Source organism: Leguminivora glycinivorella, chromosome 23 (assembly GCF_023078275.1).
Source record: "Leguminivora glycinivorella isolate SPB_JAAS2020 chromosome 23, LegGlyc_1.1, whole genome shotgun sequence".
In the NCBI taxonomy this organism is placed as follows: Eukaryota; Metazoa; Arthropoda; class Insecta; order Lepidoptera; family Tortricidae; genus Leguminivora; species Leguminivora glycinivorella.
This window is the reverse complement of record NC_062993.1, coordinates 1,024,235-1,039,524: the sequence shown is the minus strand read 5'-3', so window position 1 is coordinate 1,039,524 and position 15,290 is coordinate 1,024,235. Positions and strand designations below refer to the sequence as shown.

The 15,290-nt window shown below is 37.0% G+C and overlaps 1 protein-coding gene and 1 non-coding gene across 2 annotated transcripts in view; both read left to right on the top strand.

Annotated features, from left to right (window-relative positions):
* Window positions 1–15,290, top strand: part of LOC125238421 (alpha-2Db adrenergic receptor-like) — a 767,059-nt gene that overhangs the window by 619,420 nt on the left and 132,349 nt on the right. The gene's annotated exons all lie outside the window — the stretch shown is intronic.
* Window positions 14,624–14,695, top strand: Trnam-cau. The gene has a single exon. It is a non-coding gene; the product is annotated as a tRNA-Met (tRNA).

Genomic DNA, 15,290 nt, shown 5'->3' with positions numbered 1-15,290 from the left:
GACACAGGATTAAAATTTTGAGCCTCAATTTGGACAAAGCTGCTACCGATATCACAAGTGCATTATTTTAGTTCCGCTTATTGGTGTTATTTGTCATGGATGTAGCATTTATCAACTGAAATTGATAACTATAATTAGGTACAGTCAGCATCAATAGTATTAGACGAGACAGAGCACCAAAAGGATCCCCAATAACTTTGCTAAATATAGATAAATCTGTACAGTTTGCGATCAGAACAATCATATTTAAATCATTCTGTGATTATACACACGCACAGATTTTTTTTTTGTTTAGCGGTTACAGAATGGTAGGCACCTTTGCAACGTTATCTGAACCGCTACTTTTCATGCTGACTGTACTAATGAGTTACCTATTCATGATACACAGTGTATATACTTAGTCTATCTATTAATTGATACAATCCAGCACCGGTACCATTTCAAAGCGGTAAACGGCTTAGTTCGATCCGGTCTGACGCGAGAGATAGGTCTACAAATGTAGGCGGATAGGTCTACAAATGGGTTTAACATACTCAATGGGACACGGTTACAAACGCGTTGCAGTTTAGTCCATGCAGTCTCTTTGTAAATTGATAACTTTGTAGATCAAGTTTTGAATTCGTGTTAGATGAAATATGGAAGCTTTTAGACTACAGGTTCTTTTTAACCCCCGACGAAAAAACGACGGGGTGTTATAAGTTTAACGTGTCTGTCTGTCTGTCTGTCTGTCTGTCCGTCCGTCTGTCTGTCTGTCTGTCTGTTTGTCTGTCTGTGTGTGTGTCTGTCTGTGGCATCGTAGCTCCTGAATGGATGAACCGATTTCGATTTAGTTTTTTTTATTTGAAAGCTGTGTTAGTCGGGAGTGTTCTTAGCCATGTTTCATGAAAATCGGTCCACAAGGTCGCGGTCGGGGGTTTTTCAAAATTTTAATTTTGTGGTTAGGTTATTTTATGGTATTTTTGTTTATTTGTTTATTAGGATCACCAACAGAAGATACAATATACATACTATTAATTACAGATTATAAAAAGCCCATTCATAATTGATCCCCCACTTATAGGTAATCACAGCATGCAAAAACATAAAAAAAAAAAAAAAAAAAAAAACATTTATTCATGTACCAAAAATAGCAGTTATAAACAGGCCATAAACTATATTAACACAAAAATAGGCTTCACCATGTCCGACTGTCCGTGCCTGAACTAGGGAGATCCTAAGTATATATTAAGTATGACAATATTCCTATTGCCCCAAGGGCTATATATAAATTAACTAAGTTTACACATTTAAAATATTACAAAATTACAAATTAACACAGAAATTATCAATAAGTAAACAGAGTTAGCAAGATCCGTCAACAGATAGTAATTTGTTTTTAAATGAGGATTCGCTGTCGTTAAACACATCCAAAGATGGGTCACTTTTAGTAAATTCGTTGTACAGGCGAGCCAGGCGAGGCAAAGGCGAGTGCGCTAAAAGGTTTGTCCTACTAGGAGGCACATAGAGTAAAGAACACGGGTAACGTGGCAGGCGGGACGGAACTTTCAGACTTATCTGACTAACCATTTCCATGCAGTCAATCTTATTGTTTAGAAGCTTGTGCAAAAACATTAGGTCCAACATACTACGCCTACAGTAGGTAGTAACTAGTAAGAGAAATAAGATTAAATTGTTTAAGTCTAGAATTATATACCTGGCTGCCTTTTCCAAAACGATAAGATAAGTGTCTAGTAAACCGTTTTTGCAATCGTTCAATTCTTTCAATATGTATTTTGTAACTAGTATATGTAAGTATTCACTCTGCTTCATATCAATGTTTATGTCTGTGTCTTACGGATTTTTTTTTTTGACCACGATCACACCTGATGGTAAGTGATGATGCGATCTGCGGTGGAGCACGCTTACCTATGAGATACCTATTTACTCGCTTTAAAGAGACCTGGATTGTATTCATGCGGAAACACAGACTCAGGCAGGGCATTCCACTCCTTGGCGGTTCGCAAAAGAAACGTTGGAGCGAAACGCTTAGTGCGTATTTTTGGAATACTAACCGTGAAGCGATGCCGCATTGCCGATTGTCTGGTGGTCCTATGGTGAAATGGGGACGGAGGAACAAGGTTGTACAGTTCCTCAGCGCACTCTCCGAAATGTATCCTGTAAAATACCGATAAGCTGGCAACCTTCCGACGATGCTCCAGGCTATGTAGTCGAGAATAGGTTAGCTCGTCGTCATTGATGATTCTCTTGGCCCTCCTCTCGACTGACTCGAGCGCCGCAAGCTGGTATTTCGCTGAACCATCCCACAGGTGAGAACAATATTCTACACACGACCGGACTTGTGCTTTGTAATTTATTTTTCTAATTTATTGTTATAGTTTTTATTGTATAGTTTATTTTATTTTAAGTTCTGTTTCTGTTCATCCTCTTGCCCCCCAATGTACATTCAGCTGTGCATTTGGTTTCAATTGAATTTTAACTTTCATCACAGAATATTTATAATAGTACAAGTACAGAAGGCCCACTGCTTTGATGTTCACGAAATGCCGCCTTTTTAAATGCCTACAAAATTCTAACAAAGAAACGAGCCGCACGTGCGCAGCTTCGGATGATAGGGTTGCCTATAATTATGGATTAAAACGAATTAATTCTCAGATAAAATGTTATACTATATATTCAAGTCTTGGGTACTTTCTAGGTATATATACAGTATTTATATATTTTGTTTAAGCCTTCAGCATCACAAGCCTTATTGGACTCTTCCGTGGGACTTAATCAATAAGATCTGTGTAAGATTTGTGATGTGTAAGCATACCTAATTAGATTAAGTAGGCTAGATGCTTTATATATGGAAACTGTATTACTCATAATGATCAGCTTATTCTATCTGTATTCTAATCGACATTACATATTGATGCCTTGGAGAGTCAACATGTGTTTCATTTATTAAACTCTACTACATCCCTACCGAATAGAACATGCACCAATAGCTTCGACCAATACATGGCGACCTTGCCAAAGCGTGTCAGCGTGTTGAGGAACTACGACCACTAAGGCTTCTCTGCAGCATTTCGTCGGTTTGCTATTTTCAAGATGGGGAAAACTGTGTCTAGAGTGGAGAAGGAAGAGGTCATCATAGCTCAGGCCGGTCAGGGCAATAGCGCCAGGACGAGTCAGGACATCAGCCACGCGGATGGGCAATCATACATAACGATGGCTATGGGAGTGATGATCACCGTTATCTTCGTCTATCTCGTCTGGAAAAGGATCCACAAGTGTCTGACGCAGAAGATCGAGCGCCAGGCGGCTGCTATGGTGATGCGCAGGCGTGCGTCCGTCTAAGGTGGCGGGCAGCGGCTGTCGTGGGGATTCCTGGAGCGCTGCGGATCGGCAAAGCAGTGTGAGTGTCCTACCACGAACTAAGTGACAAAGACTTTCATCGGACTACCGGAAAAATCATGTAAGTGTAGTGAAGTGACAAAGACTTTCATCGGCCTGCCGGGAAATCATGTAAGTGTAGTGAATTATTTTCCTATGGACTGTAGACCTTATCGTGTGGCGTTATATTAGCTTAAGGCTCGTTATAGTTATGCCAGATGTTTTAGAATTTTATAAGCGCATTAATTATTTTAAGGAATATTTGCTTAAGCTTGGGCCAGTTAGAAGAAGCGAGAAGTTAGGGCAGGAAAAATTTTCGGAAGCAAAGTCGGTTTATAACGAGTATAATGCCTATTTAGAGATTTATATTTCAAAGGTAGAAAAGGGGAAGTGCCCTCGACAATAAGGTACAACAGTATATTGCGGAAGTCGAAAGAGCATATGCTAAAATATTGCAACTGTTCGGGGAATCGCAACAATTAATTAATTCAAACATGGGTTCCAAATCGAATTTCGACTTGAAGACGGCAGTCTCTCTTTTGCCCGTCATGGATGATACTGAAAAGGTTTCTTTGCAATTAATCGACGCCATAGAGTTGTATGGGACAATGATAGTCGAAGCTGACATCCCGGTGTTGATAAATTTCGTTTTGAAAACACGTTTGTCTTACAATGCAAAACTGCGGTTAACAGGTACCTATACCACAGTAGCGAGTTTAATTGCAGATATGAAACTTCATCTGCTAACTCGGAGGTCGGATACCGCTTTGCAGAAACAGTTGCAGACGGCTAGGCAGGCGGGAAAGAGTATAGAGCAGTTCGGTAGAGATTTAGAGGATATTTTTGTCAAGCTGACAATTTCACAAGCCAATGGTGATTCGAGTGCTTACAGTGTTCTAAAACCCCTTAATGAAAGGCAGGCTATTCACAGGTTTACCAGTGGTTTGCGAAATGACCGGTTAAGTACGGTAATATCGGCTCGCAATTACACGTCTCTTAAAGACGCAATACAGGGTGCTAAGGATGAAGAGATTGCGATGACACCAACACCCTCAGAGCAGGTGTTCGCGGTGCGCGGTAGGGGTGCAAGAGCCCAAATAGCTTCGGGTCGTGGAAATGTATATTTCAACAGTAGGGTAGGTGCAGCGAGACACCCGCAGTACGAGTACAGGAAAACCGAAGGACGCGCTTCCTACTTGCCCAGAGGCAGAGGCGGTGGCGCTTTCAGGGGTCTTCCTATTTTATTCATGATGTCTATTTAACTAAGCATTATTAGCCATTCCACACGTGGTAATCGCATATGAACCCTAAAAAAATTCGCGACGTAATGGAACAATAGAAAGTGCGAACGTGCGTTCCGTGAGAACGCGCGCCACCCCTGATTAGGCCGCGAACTCGCGGCCGCCAGCATGTACTTGTAGCGTGGCGATAGAATCGCGGAGTGAGCCGCCCCTGCTTTCATGTTAACAAACAAAGTATGAAACTCAACATAATTTCAAGTACAATTAAAATCAAAATGTCCTAGCAAAAATTTTGTATGGTGGGCGTTATGAGGTTAAATAAAAAAAAATGACCGTATAATTTGTTTTAATACTTATTTCAAATATCAAGTTAATAATAAATAAACAATAAATGCTCCTTGCTAAATTATGGATACGAACCTTTGATAAGATAATATTTAAAGTTAATTGATAAAATAAAATGTACCTACCTACCTGGGCCATTATTTTTTTTAAGTTGTCCACCCCACTTTTTTGCAATATGGGTATTTTTTACGCGATTCATACTCAGAATCGCGAGGCCTTTCGATCCTGATAGGAGAAAAAAAAATGTCTCAAGACTTCCATACATTTTTCAAACCTTCCATTCCGTTACCGACATACAAAATTTATGAAAAAATGGTAACGGAATGGAAAAAAACTTAGGATACTTTTTTCTCCTATTAGGATCGAAAGATCTCGCGATTCTGAGTCGAAACCACATAAAAAAATCCAAATCCAAAAATTAAGTGGACAACTTTGAAAAAAATGGCCCATGTTTATGTCAAATTAAAAGTCTAGAAGGTAGGTAGGATAGTTAAAAGCTTAAAAGCGGTTTGCTAACTTAAATAGCTGCTTGCTACTCGCCAACTCCAGCCAATAACGAGGTAACCTCCGTATATTTTGTGCAGTGAAGTTTCTAATAGGGCCCGGTCGCCATTGAAACGACTTTTAAATCTGGCTGCGTCTAAATGCTTGTTTAATAGTACATTTACTACAGAGGCCGGGACAAAGGGGGTTGCCGGCCGAAGACATATAGAGGCGGGCAACCCCATTTCCCGCCGAGGTATGATAGTGCTTTTCTCAAACATGGTATGAAATAAATAAAGTCTACTGAAAATAGTAGCTTTGGATGGCTGTATCTCCTAAACGGTGCGTCGTAGCGCAAAAATAATCGAATTTTCGTTCCCCTTTGATATCCCGTATACGCTTATAAAAAAACAAAAAGTTAAAAAAAAATTCTAAAAAAAACGAATTTTTTTGTATGAAAACGCACCCAAAATCAAATATTGTCTAGGGCCCGTACCAGTTGCAGTCGGCACGTCTATAAAGCCCCTTATAGTTTTTTTTTTAATTGGCTAAATACCTGGATGTTATGTCACAATTATCTGTGTTTGGAAATTAAAAAAGAGGACTTTGCCGGCCTTGGCCTGCAAGGTTTGTATGAAATTCCATTATCTATCAATCGTCCTAGCCGCACCTGCAACGTCATACTTCGCTGCCAATTATAAGGCACATAACATCAATTAAGGCCATGCATCGATAAATATTAGGATTTTAGATTCACTGGTGTGCATCTTAGATTCACCCTTAGGAAACCTAGAGATCTGATTTTTGGATATGTATATCTTGACTATATGATTGAAATTTTTGTACAGCTCGAAACACGAATGCTTACAATTTTCTCGATAGAAATTTAATCCAAAGTAAGGCCTTAATTTTTCGTTTAACTAACATTGTGAAAAAAATATGCAACTTTAATCAGTCTAACCTACTTTAAAGTGAAGGTTTCCAAATTATCTAGTCTCTCGTAGAAGGAAATATTTTTTATTATCGTATATACAAAGATTTATCATCATTTACGATATCATGAATTCAACAGAAAACGGCCATTTTATGCGGTTTCGTTTCTCTTTCTTTCATACGTCAATCGTATACATGTGTCCTTATTGTCAAAAATGTCAGACGGCCGGCGGGCCTCGAGGAGGCAAGACCTATGTCAAATCGCGCAGCGTTTTTGACAATTTATAATTACGAAAATTTGGACGTAGTTTAGCGAAAAGGATTTATCTCCATAAAATTGCCATTGAAATGAATGACTATTGTTATTGTCAGAAAGTTTAAATTCTATTGGCAATGTTTGTGGGTTAGATCCTTTTCCATAAACTACGTTCATTTTGTATATTTATTATATATACGCATGTGTGCGTATTGCCAAAGCTACGTCAAACTCTATACTATTTGAGTTACAAGATGCTATGAAATTTCGACAGGAACGATAATGTGTCCGTGGCCCTGTGGTACCAGCCATCAGCTAAATATGCTAACTTCTAGGTGATTTTTTTCCATTTTATTTCGAAATTTCTACTTTTTCTTTTTTTTTCTTTCTTATTATACCAAATAAATTATAAAATAAAGAAATTAATATTAATTCATCTTCAAAAGAAGAAAACATTTTCTGAGGGAGCCTAACCTAATGTATACAATGTTGTTTTGTGTGTTGTACATAATTTACACAATTATAAGTGAAATAAAATAAAACAAAAATAAAAAAATACATTCATTGAGAAATAAGAATAGATATTGCAATAAAAAAAATTACAATGTTTAAGTTGGTTGGCCACGCAACGGGATTTGAACCCACAACTCTGGAGTGAAATCCTTGTACATATTGGATTGGACTGGCCCTGCCGGCCTGCTAAAGCTGATGTCCCTTGTTCGAATCCCGCCAAGGGTATTTATTAGTGTGAGGAGTACTTACAGATATTTATTTGGCTCATTTTCTCATTTCATCATCTCCAAGGCCATTTACATAAACGACTCATGGTTTTATACGTACTGATAAGTTGGATGTGTTTCAGTACAATTTTAAAATGTTAAATCTGCCGTTTCGGCTTGGCTATTAAAACATAAGTAATTATGTCGTTCTCTGCTATAATTCTTTGATATTTTCTACTTAGTACGTACTTCGCTATCAAACAACCTGTATGGTCTGTGCAGTGATCTTTCTGTTCTGCGGTTGTCTGTGATTAAAACTCGTTGACGTTGGTATGTCAAAATATTTTCTGTAGCTTATGCTAAAAATACAAAAGATACAAAAACAATGGTATAAGAAAGGGAAAAGACAGACTCCAGGTACATGGTTATTTTTTAAATACATCCAGCAGCGGGGCAGGCAGGGCCCAAGGTGACCGACCTACGCGCCGTGTACAGGAGTACCGCCTTCTGCATCTCACCCCTAGCGAGTGTCGCTCACTTTTGCCTATGAGATCGTTCGCCGAAACGACGATGATCGTCGAATCAACCAAGTATCTCGTCCATTTTCGAGAACTGGCGCAGGTAAGTAGTAAGTACCTACTTGTAGTACGGTACTTCGCGGTCCACAAGATTGTATGGAAAATACTAACTGCTGGTGAATTATCCTAGTTATGAGGTCATGTCTGTGCAATGTGCCCGAGTGACTCACCGGGATAGTGTCCGACAAATGTTATTATTATTGTTTATATATAGCTAAACTCAAGCTTAATCCAGAACTGTAAAATAAACCTAAGAATTGGCTTTCTCTTTTTAGGGTTTCATACCAAACATAGGCACAAAAGGAACCTTTCTGGTGCGGTTCGGCCCGTCTATTTTCTGCGTGTTCGGCAAAATACTCGATGACTCTATGTCTCTTACATAGTTTCTCTTAGTAGTGCGTTTTCACATCATCCGTTCCGATATCGGATGTCGGACCCATCCCATGTCCCGTATATTTACGCCACCATCTTTGATTTTTTTATTTTGAAATCTTTCCTACATCCGATATCGGATCGGATAATGTAAAAACGCACTTCCACACTACTTTACTTTTTAAGTAAGTAAATAAGTTAATCTTCTTTATTGCCCCACAAAGATAACAGGTTTACAAATTTAATAACAGAATTACATTGAAAATAAAGGCAGCAACAGGCTGTCTTATCGATGTATGCGATCACTACCAGAATTCCTTATTAGGGTAGCACGAAATAAAGCATAGTTTTGGTATTTCCGATGAACTACAGTATGGATTCTTCAAAAAAGGAGTGTACTTAGTTTCTAATGGGTCGGCAACGCGCATGTGACACCCCTTGAGTTGCAGGTGTCCAAAGTTTCCGGTGACCTCTTTTCCTCTTACCTGCCGCCGACGTGGTATAAAAAAAATTGTAAAAGGTAATTTAAATAATATAAGGTACCTAGTTTTAATTATCAATTTTAAAAACTTGTGTTTTTAACCAACTTCCAAATTTCGAGGAGGTTATCATTTATCAATTCGTGTGTAATGTTTGATGTTTGTTACTAAGTAGACAGGTTTCGATTTTTTTTTAGTGTATGTACATATTTTTGAAAGCCAGTTCTGATAATTGGATTCTGGAGAAATCGAGAAAACTCCTAAAGTCTGAAAGGCGCATAATATATAGTGATTTTTGTGTTTTATTAGAACATCATGCATTTCCATTCAAAACAGTCACATATGGTGAAGTGGAACAGTTTATGATGATCAGAGCGGAACTCTTCAACGACGAATTTAACGAGTTAAGTTTTTTAAGCACTTTGAGGTTTCAAGTCAGATTTCGATCATGCTGGAGTTTTGGTGATCTCCTTTGGATACCAATCCATGAAAGATCAAGGGAACTTCTCAAATTTGAACGGCACACTTGTAGTGACTTTTGTATTATCACCAAAGTCTCTCTAATGTTTTGGATTATGAATAAGGACAAGGACTTACATTTGACGAAGTGGAACTGATGATGATCAGAACGGAACTCCTCAAAAACGCATAGCTCGTGTTAAGAGATTGATGAAAGAACTGCTGATGATGATCCGATTAGGAGCCCTTCAGTGACACATAGCTCATGTTAGGGATTTGCTCATTTATGCGTTTGTGTGTATGTAAATAAATAAATAAATAATAAATATTGGGGGATACCTTACACAGATCAACCTGGCCCCAAACTAAGCAAAGCTTGTACTATGGGTGCTAGGCGACGACGATATACTTAATTATATAAATATATACATAGAAAACATCCATGACTCAGGAACAAATATCTGTGTTCATTACACAAATAAATGCCCTTATCGGGATTCGAACCCGGGACCGCGGCGTAGCAGGGTCACTACGCGCTAGGCCAGACCGGTCGTCATCATTTCATGTGTCTCTAAACATTAAAGTTTATTATTTCTTCAGTATCGATCGCAGTCGCATGTGCGTTTCGTGTATGAGGTGCCTGGCTCGCTTTTATGTAGTGTTATATAAATCCGGATTTGTGGCTAGGTCCGTGTTATCAAGGTCCGGGTACCCAAGTTTAATATGTCCGGATTCACGGATTCTAAGTACAGTCCAGTTTGCTTTCTACGTACAGTAGAATGGATGCGTTTTTAATTTTATAACAGTGAGGAATGTAAATCATTCTGTAAAGGACGGGTTCGGTACCTCGGCAACTTAGCACTGCCGGGACTACACGAATACACAAGCAGACATTTAGAACGGGTACCTTTTTCTTTTGACAGAGAACAGGTCTTGGTAATCATAACTATCTAGGAGGCAAACGTTAATTAGTTTTCTTACTTTCATTTGATAATCCGGTAAATTTTTTTTGCAAGGTTCAGGTGTTCCGAAATAGAATATTCATTTATTTTCGAACAATACTATAAGGCCCAGAAACTTCAAGGTACTACGTCTTTTAATATACACATAGTTTTAAGTAGAGAAGTTGAGTAGTTTTATGTGCTCTGCCTACCCCTTCATGGGATACAGGCGTGATTGTATGTATGTTGTGTGTATGTATGTATAGTTTTAAGTTTATAGTTTTAAGCACAATGTTAAAAGCATGGAGTAGAAGAAGCTCATGTGTTAAAGAATGGTACTTATGTGGTAGCTTTTACATGTGATTAGAAGACTGTAATCAGGTCCGACTGAACAGGTTCGTCCTTGCCACTAAAAAGCGCCGTGATGTCATCGGATAGTGACGGATGAGAGAGTGTTTAGAAAAATGCAATAAAAAGTGTAGAGACTCGAATATCGACCTGTGATATACTGACGTATGTGATATCTGCTGATTCCCGAACCGTTACCACTTTTTATTTATTTGTTAGGTAGATAAGCGACCAATCTATATAGAGGTATATAGAAATAGGAATCGAAGATGGTATGGAAAATATCCTTGTACTGCATTAACCGTCATCTTCATAACTAAAACATAAATCATGTCTGTAAAAGTAAGTAAGTAAGTACAAGGAATCTCTGGGCAACTTTCCCGGTGAAAAACCAAAAAGCTATTTATTCTATAGTGCGTTTTTAAATAGTTAAGAGACAAATATTTACATGTTAATAAATATTTTTAAGAAATTTCACAAACAACGAATGGGTTTGTTTCTACAGGACGACGTGTAACCATCATCATTTCTTAGCATAAGGAGTATACGATAAGGCATAACATCGCTTCTGGTATTTGATAGGTACTAGTACTACTTAGAAGGATTGATCATTACTAATATGTAGTAGACTGGACGGGTATGGTGAAGTTAGAGAGTTACTTCAGATAATATATAAAGAAGGTCCTCTTCGATAGTACTAGGAAACCCTAGGCTTGGTCCATTCCTTGGCCAAAGAATTTAGCGAGTAATATTGATGTAATAGGCATAGTTGACTAATTACTCGTACTTCCCGTGGGAATTCATTTTGGTGGATTATTTGGTTATTTTTAAGTTAGTCTATATTTATTGTGTACCTAAGTTTTTATTTCAGATACCATCAGTTAAAGGATTTTATACAAATAATGCATAATATTTATTAGTTCATTATATCCAGTACACGACATGCTAAACGAGCATAAGGTACAAAGTAAGCGTAGGTATATACCTAAGTCTGTATTATGATAAACTTTTATTTCATATATTAATTTCCACTAATTTTTAGCCACTATTTATAAAACTGAACAGTGTAGTTCCTCTAGGTTATGATACACATCTCACAATATAAAAAAAAAACTAAACAAAATTTGTACCTTGGTTATCAATTTAACTAAATAATTTAGGTTTTTTTTATTTATTTTTTTATACTATGTCGGTGGCAAACAAGCATACGATCCGCCTGATGGAAAGCGGTCACCGTAACCTATGGACGCCTGCAACTCAAAGAGTGTCACATGCGCGTTGCCACCCCATTACAAACTTGTACACTCCCCTAAATCATACTATACTAAAGATTAAAAAATAACTTTGCTAAAAAAAAACCTTAGTTAACGTTCTATATTTCAAAAACTTTAATTTTGTTTTATATTACATCAGTTTTATTCTAAATATGATGGTTTTGTTAGGTTGTTTTTACAGCTTCAGGTTTTTTACTGATCTATCACATAAAACTTGTCAGTAAATAAGTTCGAATTTTGTACTTTTTTAATGAATTGTGCAATAAAGTTTACATAAAATAATATTTACAAATATACATACAATCAGCCTGTATCCCATAAAGAGGTAGGCAGAGCGCATGAAACTACTCATGTTTCTATGCCAGACTTGGCAAATAAGGGGTTGAAAGGAAACGAAACTCTGACAAAATGTAAAATAAAATAATCATCAGTTGATTTACCTTGTACGTTAGTTTGAGCTAGCCAGTGCGTTTATGTTTAATTTACAGTTTTAAATTAGTCTTGACTAAACTGAGCTTGGCTTAAAATAATAAACAAAATTAATACCTTTCTGATGGATTGGACTTTGACTAAGGGGATTCTAATGTCAGCAGAGATAGGTACTCTATACGTACTAGATAGGTACTACCTAGCTGTGAAAATTGATGAAGATAATATGTTAATGACTAAGGATCTGTCTACAGCTTCAACTACGGACAGTTTTTGAGTAAAAGGGTTCCTAATACCTAGATTTTTTACTATGTTTATGGGACAACATACGTATTGTCTGAAACCAGTTCTGGTAACAATTAGCATTCATAAGTCATAACTACTTATTAATTTGGGCCTCAATCCTCTCTGTTCTTGAAATTATCGTCCAGTCGTATCGAATTCTTCAATAATTTCACACCCTATTTTTGTTGTTATAAAGCCTCTCTCTCTTTCAGTTAGATTAAAGAGATTTTTTTATGTTCAGCTGTTTACCTGATTTGACATCTTTGTTTTAAAAACGTGATTTTACTACCTACTAAATTTCTTTAAACTTTCAGTTAAATGTCAACAATCAGGACAAGGTTTCGCTTTCATCTTGGCTGCAGAAAGAGGAACCGCCGGACTACCCGAGACGTGTTGAAGATCCACCTTCTGAGTGAGAAAAACTGAGAAAGATACAGATTCTCTCAAGACATATGAATATTCTACACGGTGTTTTCTTAGTTACGTTAATTTTAAGGATGCATTCCTATTATTCCTAATCTTATAATATCATTTACTTGGCACCCGAGCTTGCCTACGATTTTAATTGGATTCCAGACCATTGAGGTCAAATGGATTCTTGCAATTAAAAATCATCAAAAAAGAAATTTGCACATAGCATACCTGTATTCTTCATCTCCTTGAATACATATAAAATAAAACAACATAACTACCAAATTGTTTATTTCAATCACTTATTTTCAGAATTACATCCTTATTTGGTTATGCTTGGCATAGTTTGTATTATACATTATACACAGTAGTATATTTTATCTTGTACAGGTACTGTATGTATACCTCCAACGACTGAGACCATACCGCCATTTAATCGTTATTCTTTATTTAAAATGTATATTGATTCACGGTGTCCTCATAAGTGTACACAATCAAGATACTTAGCCCCATTGAGTGAGTGTTTTTTGTTAAATCCAATGTTTGTAGTTCTTTAAATATATCTATGGTTTATTTGACTAAAGGTAACAATATTTGAGTAAAAAAATGTGTGACCTTCGGTTTTTGGAATGATTGCTGGTACCATATGAGACCGCTAGCCTCGCACAGAGGTAAAAGCACAGAATATATAATAGTACAAGTAAAAAAATACTATAAAAATCTGTTAAAAGTAAGAAAATACTATAAAAATCTGTTATAAGTATTTATTAACAAACAGACCTTTTCAACATAATAATATGTAATAGGTAGACATGTTAGACTACATTTAATAAAAACCGGCCAAGAGCGTGTCGGGCCACGCTCAGTGTAGGGTTCCGTAGTTTTTCGTATTTTTCTCAAAAACTACTGAACCTATCAAGTTCAAAATAATTTTTCTAGAAAGTCTTTATAAAGTTGTACTTTTGTGATTTTTTTCATATTTTTTAAACATATGGTTCAAAAGTTAGAGGGGGGACGCACTTTTTTTCCTTTAGGAGCGATTATTTCCGAAAATATTAATATTATCAAAAAACGATCTTAGTAAACCCTAATTTATTTTTAAATACCTATCCAACAATATATCACACGTTGGGGTTAGAATGAAAAAAAATATCAGCCCCCACTTTACATGTAGGGGGGGGGGGGGGGGGGGTACCCTAATAAAACATTTTTTTTCCATTTTTTATTTTTGCACTTTGTTGGCGTGATTGATATACATATTGGTACCAAATTTCAGCTTTCTAGTGCTAACGGTTACTGAGATTATCCGCGGACGGACGGACGGACGGACAGACAGACATGGCGAAACTATAAGGGTTCCTAGTTGACTACGGAACCCTAAAAAGTAGGTTAGGGGAGACCGGGGATAGTTGACTAACTTTTGGCTTCAGCTCATATATCTTTGATGTTTGAATCAATTTAATGAAAATAATTGTTGTTACAGATAGAAGAACTATTCGGGTCTCTAAACCCTTTATTTTTGACGCAAGTATTTATTTGCAATTATAACACGTATCTATTCGATTTTCTAAACTCCAGACTCTTAGTTAACTTACCCCATCTTCGGAGTAAGTTGGCTAGGCGATAATTAATGTAAATAAAGAAATTATAAATTTAAATAAAATTTAAATATAGCCGGGGGCGCCACCCGGGGGCGGGCGAGTGGTCTAGTGGTAAGGACGTTAGCCGCATAAGCTGAAGACCCGGGTTCGATTCCCGGCTCAGCCACCAGTGGCCCCTGGTGGGCCCTGTCGTTTTTTCTTTCGTGTATGATATCTATTTAAATTTATAATTAATATAGTAGTGTGAACTAGTGTGACTACTTGAAAAAAAAAAAAAAAAAAAATCGAAAAATATTCAATAAAATAATTTGATTTGTTCCCTAATTGTAATGTAAATACAGAAAATTAATAATTTACAATAAAACAAAGTGTACGTAATGTTAGTAGCTTTTATCGAATTACAAGACACACAGACTTCAATCAATTCAATCAAATGAATTTAAGTGATACCATACGGGACCGCTAGTCTAAAATGGGTATATCTGTTATAATCATAGTACCAGGTAAGGTACAGAGAGGCAAATCTTGACTGGGGGGAAATTGTAACTGATCCATTTTATATTATGATAAAAAAATCTGTTTATTTCTAAGAAACGTTTATTTATTACATACATGATGATGAGTTCTACATAGATCCACTGCACACGCCTACCATATATAAGCGGGCCGGCTTTTGAGTCTCACGCGTTCGAATTCAGAAAATTCTTATTTTCAACCGGTATTTTAGTGACAAAATCCCGTATCGCCCCCAGTGGACACTC